Source organism: Silene latifolia, chromosome 8, assembly GCF_048544455.1.
Source record: "Silene latifolia isolate original U9 population chromosome 8, ASM4854445v1, whole genome shotgun sequence".
NCBI lineage: Eukaryota > Viridiplantae > Streptophyta > Magnoliopsida > Caryophyllales > Caryophyllaceae > Silene > Silene latifolia.
Window position 1 is genome coordinate 109,154,552 of NC_133533.1, and position 11,796 is coordinate 109,166,347.

At 37.1% G+C, this 11,796-nt stretch overlaps 1 long non-coding RNA gene across 1 annotated transcript; it reads right to left on the reverse strand.

Moving 5' to 3' along the window:
• Positions 1-96: 96 nt before the first annotated feature.
• LOC141595850 (uncharacterized) lies at positions 97-7,979 on the reverse strand. Its single transcript, XR_012522318.1, has 4 exons — positions 7,542-7,979; positions 1,273-1,393; positions 591-701; positions 97-489 (listed from the first exon to the last, which is right to left on the reverse strand). It is a non-coding gene; the product is annotated as an uncharacterized LOC141595850 (long non-coding RNA).
• Between the last annotated feature and the right edge of the window lie 3,817 nt (positions 7,980-11,796).

An 11,796-nucleotide genomic window follows, 5' to 3' on the forward strand; every position in this document is an offset into this window, starting at 1 on the left:
TGAGATGTAATGAGCATCTTAAAATTGGTGCAAATTCGATGAGATTCAATTGCATTAAGATAATATTCTTTTTGTTGAATTAAATAATACCGAACATCATATATTATTGCTTTTGTCAGATTTCGTATATCAAATCACCGAACCGATTCAAAGTCGTTCCGAAATATAAGTTCAAACAGATATACATATTCGAAATTTTCAGATATCAAATCTAGTAATGATACGGTGATTCCCATCCTCTTCTGCCTTCAACCACCATCTTTGAGAAGGATCTCCACAATACTTTAAGCATTTATTCTCAGGAAATCAATCAGCATAGTTGCAACTTGCAAGTCACCGCAAGAATCCTTTGCTGTATATATAAACAATTAAGTAGGTCAATATTGCCATATGTTATGTCCATTTATCCACATTTGCCCTTTACCCATGTCGCCCATGTCTAAAGCAAGTCGTTCATTTCCTGGTGGAGCATGGAACATAGTTTGGAGTCTGGGCACGTAAAGAAACGTATCAGCCTCAGCGTTTTTTTTTTTGGCAAATTACATTTCTCAAGAAGGAAACAAATGTGCAGGGATTGCAAGGAGAATAACCTTATAGGACCATTTATGTCACGTCAAGTCTCTCTTTCCTTCATTCAGACCACTTAGCGAGACACGACCAAGAACACCAGCATGCCACACCTCAAAATGCAAGCCAACATTCTGAATTTATAAATAAAATACATCAAAAATTGCATTGGTAATATAGAGGATTTGAATCATTTGATCATGGTGATTGATTAAGAGATCATATCACAAAGGCTAAGAATGAAATAGAGCATATCAGGAGCCCAACAACAAAATTTTGTGAACAACTGTATCTATGACAGACACAAAATTGATTGTCATGGGTTATTCAAATACTTGTATACATTGACTAAAATTTGTAACTCGTAAAACGATTTAGCTCCACAATGGTTTGGTCCTCTTCTGAAAATGAGTGTCAAATTTTAGAGAGGAAGTATACAATCTAAACTATAATATAAGCCCTTACCAAGAAACTAATCCCCAATGGAAAAAAGCAATGGGGACAAAGATCAGAGTATAGAAAAATAAACTAAAAGTTCCATTCTTTTAAGCGAAGTGAGAAATAACACACCAAAAAGAATAGCATTCAGAAAAGCTGGTATTTGTTTGTTGATCATGGATGTTGGCTCTATCTTTGACGGCCAATAGCTCTCCATTTCACATACTGCTAGCAATACATTAGACTTGAACTATACATTGTAAGTACCTTTGTCTTTGCAATAGGTAAACCAAGGTTCAAATTGGTGGGCGCCAGAGCATTCAATTCACATCAAAATGCCAGAATTTAGAGATGCCCAATCCGGTTCAGGAGCACTGCATTCTGCACACTGACCACATCCGAGATAAGTGATATGTGTTAAACCTTTGTGAAAAAATAAATCAAAACACAGAATAAGTGATATGCACCCAAAAAATATGCTAATTAAGAATATGCTGAATAAGTTGAAACTCTACATTAAAAAATAGATTGGCATATGGTCGATTGGCCGTAAAAGAGGGAAAAAGAGGGTTGTAAGACCCGTGAGAAGCATAGCGACCTCATGAGCACGCCACTACCTTTTATCTCATTCAACGATGATCTAATATCTAGCAAGCTCCAAGTTCAGAAGTGATATGCAGTGATATGTTTAAACATTGAATGCACATTCTGAAATAATCTAAACATAAACAACACAAGAAAAACAAAACAATTAAGATTCATACAGTGCTGTTAATAGACATCGCCCTTTTATGTACCACACAGTCCCGTATGCTTATACCATAATCTAACATCAGACATAATGCTATAAAACAGAAGGAACATGGCACACCTTCTTCAAAGAGAGTAATGTCGTAATGATAACGCCATCTAGCCTCTACCATATCAGCTTGAGATATCACATCAGCCTTCTACAGATCCTTCATAAGTCGGCAAATGGATGCAGCCTCCCGGGACTTCGATTTGTGATTATATGCATGCTAATTATCGAGAGAAGATATTTTAGACGATATTTTAGTTGTAAGTAATATTTTCCGTATATCGTTTAATTGTCTTGTAAGTTATGTAGTATACGGTTTCCTTATTCCTAGGCCTTAGAATAGGAAAATATATCACAAAAAGATTTCCTTGTGGATGTATAAAACCCAAGGTTTGTACGATGTATTATTCATTCAATTTAATATATACAAAAACTTCTCTTCCAGTTTTACGTTTCTTTATGGCATCAGAGTGCGTTAATCGATCCTAAAAATAAATAAAAAATATTCACCACGTTTTTCTCTTTTTCACAAACCCATATCAATGACAGGTGGAACAGTAGTTGTCAGAGGGAACGGAAAAGGTAGTGGAAGCGGTGCGAAATCAGAAACAATTCCACCATCTTCTCCGTTATACCTACATCCATCCGATAGTCCGAGTTTGTCACTGTCTCAAATAAAGTTTGATGGTGAAAATTACCAATTGTGGGCCGATGCACTCCACAATGGTCTCGACGCCAAAAACAAATTGGCTTTTGTCGAAGGTACCATTACGAAACCAGAAACGATTGAGGGAGCAGAAGAAAGTCTTGAAGTCGTTGCATGGCGTCAATGTAACACTATGGTAAAGGCATGGTTGAGGAATGCTATTGAAGTGCGGCTCCACCCGAGTATTACCTTTTCTGTTACAGTACCGAAAATTTGGAAGGAATTAAAAGAACGATATTCCACCGGTAATGCTCCACGCGTGCACCAGTTGAAAGCGGAACTCAATGAGTGGAAGCAAGCAAAGGACCAACCTGTTGTTGAATATTACACTCGACTCAAATCTCTGTGGGACGAATTGGGAAACTATAGTCGAATCCCGACCTGTACCTGCGGCTCGACAGCATTCTGGACCAAGGAACGCGAAGAATAAAAGGTGCATCAATTTTTATTGGGGCTTGATACGGTTAAATATGGGAACCTCTGATCAAACTTGCTCATGGAAGACGAAATCAAGTCACTAAGCAAAGCCTATGCTCTCGTTTTACGCGAAGAAATGCATAAGGCAGTCACAAAACACAAGGAGGAGGCCATTGAGACGGCTATGGCAGTACAGGCGACTGTCAATGATCCCAATACCGATCCAGAAGAAATAAAACCCCCAAAATGCACATATTGCAAGAAGTATTGGCACACCGAAGATAAATGTTATGGCAAACACGGCTATCCAAGCAGAGGACGGGGACGTGGCCGACGTGGAGGCTGTGGACAAGGTCGTGGAGGCAGAGGAAACGGTTTTCAGAGTGCCAACGCTGCATCAAATAGTGAGACGGATGCTGAGCAGACCGACTTGACCGCAGAAGAAATAAGCCGCGTAAGAAGCTTCCTTGCATCCAAAACAGGGCGTAATCAGACTCAAAAATTCTCAGGTATGCATCTTGGTAATTGGATGATAGATAGTGGTGCGTCCCACCATATGACGGGTCGTCGTGAGCTCCTGCAAAAACGACATGATGGTAGACCATCCACCGTAGGATTGCCAAATGGATCTCACATCATAGCAAGCGAATATGGTCATGTCGTGCTTAGTGAAAATTGTGTGCTAAAAGACGTCTTATATGTTCCGTCCTTGACTTGCGATTTAATTTCTGTACAACAATTGATTAAGGAAAATAATTGTGTTGTGATCTTTCATACTGACTATTGTGTAATACAGGACCAGTCTACGAGGATGAAGATTGGACAAGGTGAGCTCAAGGACGGGGTTTATTACTTGAAGCGTGATCAGGAAGAAGTAGTTGCTAAGACAAGCACACATGGTGACGCACGACTTTGGCATCGACGACTCGGCCATCCTTCAAGCAGTACTTTACCCTCTTTTTCGTCTCTAGTTGGATATGATTTATTTTGAAATTCTAGTAGTATTTGTGATTCATGTTGTCGGGCTAAACAGACTCGTTCCAGTTTTCAGTTGAATAATAAACGGAGTAGTGATTTATTTTCTCTCATTCATTGTGATATTTGGGGTCCTTACCATGCTGAAAGTTTAACTAAGGCTCACTATTTTTTAACCATAGTGGATGATCGAAGTAGGGGAGTCTGGGTGTTCTTGATGAAGGATAGAGGAGAAGTAAGTCAGTTAATGATTAATTTTTGCAAAATGACTAAAACTCAATTTGGAAAACAAGTCAAAATAGTGCAGAGCGATAAAGGTACCGAATTTATTTCGGGTACTATGAAGGAATACTATAACGATTGTGGGATAGTTTTCCAGACCAGTAATATTGATACTCCACAGCAAAACGGAAGAGTAGAACGAAAATATCGACATTTATTAGAAAAAGCAAGGGCTCTTCGTTTTGAAGCAAATCTTCCTATTGAGTTTTGGGGGGAGTGTGTCTTAACTGCGGCATATCTTATTAACCGAACACCCACTCGCGTGATCAATTGGCTGACTCCATATGAAATATTGTACGGAGAGAAACCTATGCTAGATAATATCCGTGTCTTTGGCAGTTTGTGCTACGCCCACAACAAAGATCGGCCCAAGGACAAATTTAATGAGCGAGGTAAACGATGTATTTTTGTTGGGTACCCACAAAGTAAGAAGGGTTGGAAGGTATATGATTTAAAGCGGAAAAATGTTTTTGTATCTCGTGACGTGATATTTTATGAACACGTTTTTCCGTTTATTGTAAGCAATAATACCGATAGCTCGAAATCACTTCCACAAATTGCCGAAAATTTCGAAAGCATTGATCGTTTTCTGGACAATTTCGAAGAAAACAATGATAGTGGTAGTATAAATGACAAATTTATTGAGGAAAGTGGACAATTAGGTGAAGTAGACAAAATTCAAGTTACTGAGGATGAACATGTCGATGAGGCAGGGGACAAAACACAATTAGAACAGGGAAATGTTAATGAACATCAATCAGACCAGGGAAATGTCGATGAACAGCAGCTTGGCCGAGGTGCTCGTCAAAAGTTCACACCATATTGGACAAATGATTACGTTTGCAAGTCTACTCGCATCATAAACCCCGTCCCAGTGGCTCATCCGGTCGCAACTTCATCTAAGAAAACAGATACTCGTTATCCTATAGTCAATTACGTCACTACCAATTGTTTTTCTGAGTCTTACAGGAATTATTTAGCAAAAGTCGATACAATACAAGAGCCGAGCAATTATTTTGAGGCAGCCAAGAAGCTTGAATGGAGGGAAGCCATGGCAAAAGAAATTAGTGCTCTTGAAGCTAATGGAACATGGAAAATAGTCGAGTTGCCCGCTGGAAAACGACCCATTGGATGTAAATGGGTGTATAAAGTCAAGTATAAAGCGGATGGAACAATTGAGCGTTATAAAGCAAGACTCGTGGCGCAAGGCTATAGCCAAATAAGGGGCATAGATTACCAAGAAACTTTTGCACCGGTTGCTAAAATGACAAGCGTCAGATGTCTCATTGCCGTCGCTCTAGCTAAAGGCTGGACAATAACGCAATTAGATGTGAACAACGCTTTCCTCCATGGCGATTTGAGCGAGGAAGTTTACATGAAAATGCCGCCTGGACTTGAGGTAAAGAATCAAGGAAGAGTGTGTCGCTTACTCAAGTCCCTCTACGGTTTGAAGCAAGCTTCGAGGAATTGGTTTGCAAAATTGACCAATTTCTTGACGAGGTATGGTTTCCCGCAATCCTTGGTTGATTATTCGCTATGTACCTATAATAAGGACGGAGTATTTCTTGGATTGTTAGTGTATGTCGATGACATGATCATTGTAAGTAACAATGATGAAGCAAGTATGCGTCTGAGGAGCTTTCTTGACCGGAGTTTTGGGATAAAGGACCTCGGAAAACTCAAATATTTTTTGGGTATAGAAGTAGCACACGGGTCCAAGGGACTCTTTCTTAGTCAACGCAAGTACGCTTTAGAAATAATCGCTGAAGCGGGTTTAGAAGGGGCGAAACCAGTTCGTACTCCTATTCAACCTAATCATGATTTGGCGTTGGCAGATGGCTATCTTTTACGAGACCCCATAAAGTATAGACGGCTGGTGGGACGTTTAATTTACTTAACTATCACGCGGCCAGACTTAGTCTACTCGGTCCATACTTTATCTCAGTTCGTACATGCTCCGAGGAAGGAACATCTTGATGCAGTGCTCCGGGTTGTACGATACATTAAAAACAGTCCGGGAAAAGGAATTGTCATCGATAAGAATAATGATTTATCCTTGAAAGGATACTCGGATTCTGACTATGCTACTTGCCCTTTGTCACGAAGATCTGTGACCGGGTATTTTGTAGCACTGGGCAACACCCCTATTTCATGGCGAGCTAAGAAACAGACAACGGTTGCCAAGTCCACAGCAGAGGCCGAATATCGAGCTTTTGGGGGAGTGACAAGCGAGCTTCTTTGGCTAAAATCGTTCCTCGCATCACTTGGAGTAAGTCACTCTCACCCTATGAAAATGTTTTGCGATAATCAAGCTGCTTTACACATCGCGAAAAATCCCGTCTTTCATGATAGAACAAAGCACATAGAGGTAGACTGTGATTTGTGCAACATCATCTCATGAATGGTACGATCTCAGCTTTTCATGTAAGGAGCAAGGAGCAGATCGCATACTTATTTACTAAGGCCTTAGGGGGACAAACATTTGAATATCTTCAAGCCAAGTTGGGTGTGTTGTTGCCAAGCCTGCCAACTTGAGGGGGAGTATTGAGAGAAGATATTTTAGACGATATTTTAGTTGTAAGTAATATTTTCCGTATATCGTTTAATTGTCTTGTAAGTTATGTAGTATACGGTTTCCTTATTCCTAGGCCTTAGAATAGGAAAATATATCACAAAAAGATTTCCTTGTGGATGTATAAAACCCAAGGTTTGTACGATGTATTATTCATTCAATTTGATATATACAAAAACTTCTCTTCCAGTTTTACGTTTCTTTACTAATGAATAATGATGATTACAGCTTATTGCTGTCACTGCTGCCAAAAAAAAAAAAGCTTATTGCTGCCAGTACAGAAACTCCTTCTGTTAACAGACTTATTGCCTTCCAGTGAGTTATTCTACTAATCTTTTTAGGGGGTGTTTGGTTGGATATATTGGAATGGAATGGAATGGAATGGATTTGATTCATTCCATTATTTGGTTGAGGTGATTTGGAATGGAGTTAGATACCCAATGGATTCTAACTCCATCCCAACCCCTTGGAATCCCATACCCACCCTCCCCCCTTGGATTCAAACTCCATTACCACCTTCTATAATTTATGATGAACCAAACAAGATAAGACAAGTATGGATTTAGAATCCCATACCACCATACTATCAAATTTCATTCCATTCCATTCCGACTTGTTGAACCAAACGACCCCTTAGAGATTAGCCAAACTAAGTGAACCGACTATGATATAATATCTAGTAAACTCATTTCATAATGCCAACAATATAACATGAATGATGTAATTAAACAACAACCCAATTCATAAATTCAATTAAAAAAAATCATCAATAGTGAAATACTAACTTTTGGGAGTTTGATTTCTTGGCTTTGAATAGATAATAGATAAAGCAAGCTCCAAGTTCCTTCATTGATGGTTTTCGGTCGTTGCTTCTACATTTTCTCTGGGATTTCTATCTCCTCAACACATATTTGCTCAAATTTTTCAGTTGATTCCTTTATAATTTGAGATTATTTTGAGATTTTTTGAATGTATGATGAATTTGACAGTTCTCTCTTACTGGAGTTCGTCATCAGGTCTACCTTTCTCATAATAGTAGCCGTCGGCTGAGTATGACGGTGTCTAGAAGTGGATTGTTGGAGATCTGAAAGTTGGAGAGCATTAGCGATTACTGTGAATTTAAATTTTGTTTTGAGAAGGGAATTAATTTGCTGAGATAATAATGGTGAGAGGTGGGTAGAAGAAGTTTTAGAGACATTTTTTTGCTAAGCACGCTTCCTTTTGGAAACTTGTACTACTTCGTAAATATGCAGTAACTTGAGTATAGGGAAGATTAGGCAATAGACTAATTTACCCCTCTGCTTTCTACCAATTAATTGTTCATTGTCATTCTCAAGTAGCATAGAGAATGACAAAGGGTCAGATTTAATTGGACTTTGAATTTTTTTATTTTTTTTTGTGCTAATGTGGCCATAATGCAAAATCGTGATTGGCTCAAACAAAACTGATTTTGTGAGGTTGAATGTGAGGGTTGCATTACCTTAATTCTCAAAGGAGATTGTGCCACCTCAGCGATTTTACATTATTTTTTTATATATATAATGATGTTGGTCTTTTGTTAGTAGAAAATGTAATAATGTACTCACGAATTATCGGCACATTTATGTTCCTTAGGCGATGGTCTAGTGCTCGATGCTGCAACTAATATTTCGCGTCGAATTACTGACATTGTCTTAGCTGGTTGCTTTAATGAAGGTTAATCCAAAGTTGGGATTTTTTCCAAAAAAAAATGGTGGAGTAAGGTTCTATTCTTTTGGACTTAAAGTCACTCCATTAAGTTCAGTTCAGTTTCTATAAGTTCAGTTCAGTTCAGTTCTTATAAGTTCAGTTCAGTTCAGTTCAGCTCTTATAGGTTAAGTTCAGTTTACCTCCTATAAAATAAGTTCAGTTCTTATCATCTTAGTTCAAGCTCTTGAAGAGTAATAGATCAAATTGGAATGTCAAAAACATTGAAAATTTTGTTTTAAATGATGCTTTGCAAAATTATTTACCAAATACTCTAATTTTTTTGGAAAAATATAGTAAGATGGATAAAGTTTAAGGAATATTTTTCTATAAGAATTTTTTTTATTAGGATCTCGTTCTTTAAGACTAAATCTTTGTAAATTGATATTAATTTGATTTTTAGAAATCAAAAGCATCCAAAATAAAATTAAGTACAATAACAAATTTGATAAAGCACAATCTTAAATTGACCTGATAAAAATGACCCGACCTAAATAACTTGATCTGATAAGGCTGATCTGAGACACGAAAATGACACAAAATGACTTAATTAAGGCAAAGTCATGATTTGAAATGACCCAAACGACCCAGACCGACCCGACTCAAAATGATTTGATCCGAAGTGACCCGGCCCAAAAATAACCCGATAAATTGTTGACTTGAAAATGACCCGATTTAAAGTGACCCGACCTGAACCCGACCGAAATTACCCATTTGCCAGGTCTACTAGCGAGTCTTCAATACAAATTCTTGTTTACAACAAACATATCTTTAAACAATAAAATAAATCAAATAGATGGGTGCGATAAAGCGACAAATCCTAACCTTAAACACCTATATAAAATAGTATTTTACACTTTTTACACTTAAGATAGTCATGACAAATATAACCGTCTTAAGGCAACGAAGTGTACTTTAAGTATACTAGATGTGTAATACTCCGTACGCAAATTCTTGTTTTAGACGACCACTTTTTATCTAAAACTTTATACGTGCATATGTAAAATGGTTATAAAATCTCGTTTTATTACTTCAAACCAAAATGATTTATCTGAAACAAGATCAACTGTACTCCGTATTCGAAAAATAGTTAAAAAATTTGGCAAGGAAGGCAAGCAAATTGAATGGTAACAACTGAAACGAATGGGAACATAGAGAAGAGTGATTGATTGGGGGAAGTTGATTTTGATTTTGGCGACTCTGTTGATTTGGAAAGAAAATAGCTAGTCGGTGCCACGTGTCCTTCTGTTAGATATTTTGTGTCGGATTTTAGTAAACGAGGGCATATGCCACACGACATTAGAAGATTTAATTTCGGCTTGACCTTACAAAAATTGCAGACACTATATAGTCACCAAAAAACAAAATTGACATTATACACGTCGCCTTTGTACATCATTATTATAATGTGCTTTGAAAAAGTTTTACTACGTATGTGATTAGGCTTACAAATCCAATGTATTTGAAAGGATATTTATTTTGTTGGTCTTGACTAAATACAATCATCCGTACACAGAATTAAGAGAATGACAGCATAAATCGATTATCGTCCGAATAAAAAATTCATTGGTTGAATAATCTCTGAAAATAAGAAAAAGTGGTGATGTTTTTCGTCTGCATTTTACCAATGTCGCTCAAACAGTGAAATATACTCCTTGTTTATCTTTTTGTTTTGCACAATGTAATATCCCGAGAAAAATACGACTGTTATTACCCGTATAGACTAATATTCGATTAAATTAAACATATCTTTGGTATAGTTGGATATGTATTAACCCGAGTTGAAAACTATCTCGATTGAGTCACCCTTTAAACGTGTAATGTAACTCGTACATAGTTATCTATGATTTTACTTAGTGGTTAAGTAATATTTGAATGGATAGTTATCACTATGGATATGTATGAGCTTACTTAGTTCTTAAGTTTAGTAATAGATTAAGATAACTTGAAACATGCATGCTTGTTGGTGATGAACCGCCTCACAAGGCTATAAATAGCCTTCATCATTCTTTATAAATGAACCAAAAAAAAAAAGTATACGAGTGAAATGAAGGAGTCACATAATACAAACATTTTGCTTATGATTAGCTACCACTCCATATACATGATTTATAGGTATAATTTCGGGACCCTTTATCATAAAAATAAGTAATAATATAGTGATTATTATATAGTATTATCGACCGTATAATGTTATATTATCATTATGTTACTCACATGTTATATTAACTGTCTTTGTATAGCATATGACTGTCATGTTAATACTTATGTTATAATGTACTATTGACCAATTGTAGCATTCGGGATACGATTACAGGAGAGAGATGACATTATAAATTTATCCTGTGTACATGGAAGAAGGCACGTCCTCATGTGAACTAAGGTTCTGATTATTACTGGTGAAAGTGCCACGAGGTTTACACGGGTCTTAGACCTGGGATCATGTGTACATGGAGGAGGGCTTAGCCCAGGGGAGTTTCTACTCCGTAATGTCTCTCTATTCAGTAATGGTGGACCGGTATAATTGTAAAGTGAGTTATTGCATGCTGAAATGACAGATTGTGCATGTCTATTTAATAATTATTCGACTGTGTTCATGTGACCTATTTTTAGTCCTTGTTCGACCAAGAAGAAGTATAAATATTAAAATGGAGGTAAGTAGGGCCGGTGGAGGTGACCGGAGTCATACTCAGCCTGTGGTTGACTGATTCCGTTACTTTCATTCTATTTCAGGTACAAGTGTTGGGGAAAGACAGGTATGAGGATTTTCAGATAAGATCAATGACCTAATAGGATGAATATATAATAGAGAGTTTTTAACTTTAACAAGTGTATTTATCTTTATCTTTATTCTTGTAAAAAGCCTTGTATTCTTCGAAGGGGGAATACGGCGGTGACGCCCTTGTAATTCCGCTATTGTTTATTGTTAATTAAAAGAGCTATTTTGAGCTGCATGTCTGCTTATCCGGGGCGTTACACATAAATACAAAGGAAAGAGAAGGGGGTTAATTATTGGATATCAAGTTGATTAAATTGAGCGTGAAGGATCAAATTACTCATCAAAGACATTCCTAAAATGAAAAGATAAATAATTGATTAAAGCACGTCAATATAGAATAAATAAACAAATGATCAGAATGGAGGGAGTACAGTTAAATTCTAACTCTCCATATCTTTATCTTCGTTCTCATTAATATATAATTATATATATCTCACAAGTCACAAATATCTACTTCCTCCATTTCCATGAATTCTATACATTTGCTTTATACACGTATATCAATACTCGTTTTCTTTTGTTTATATCTTTCAACG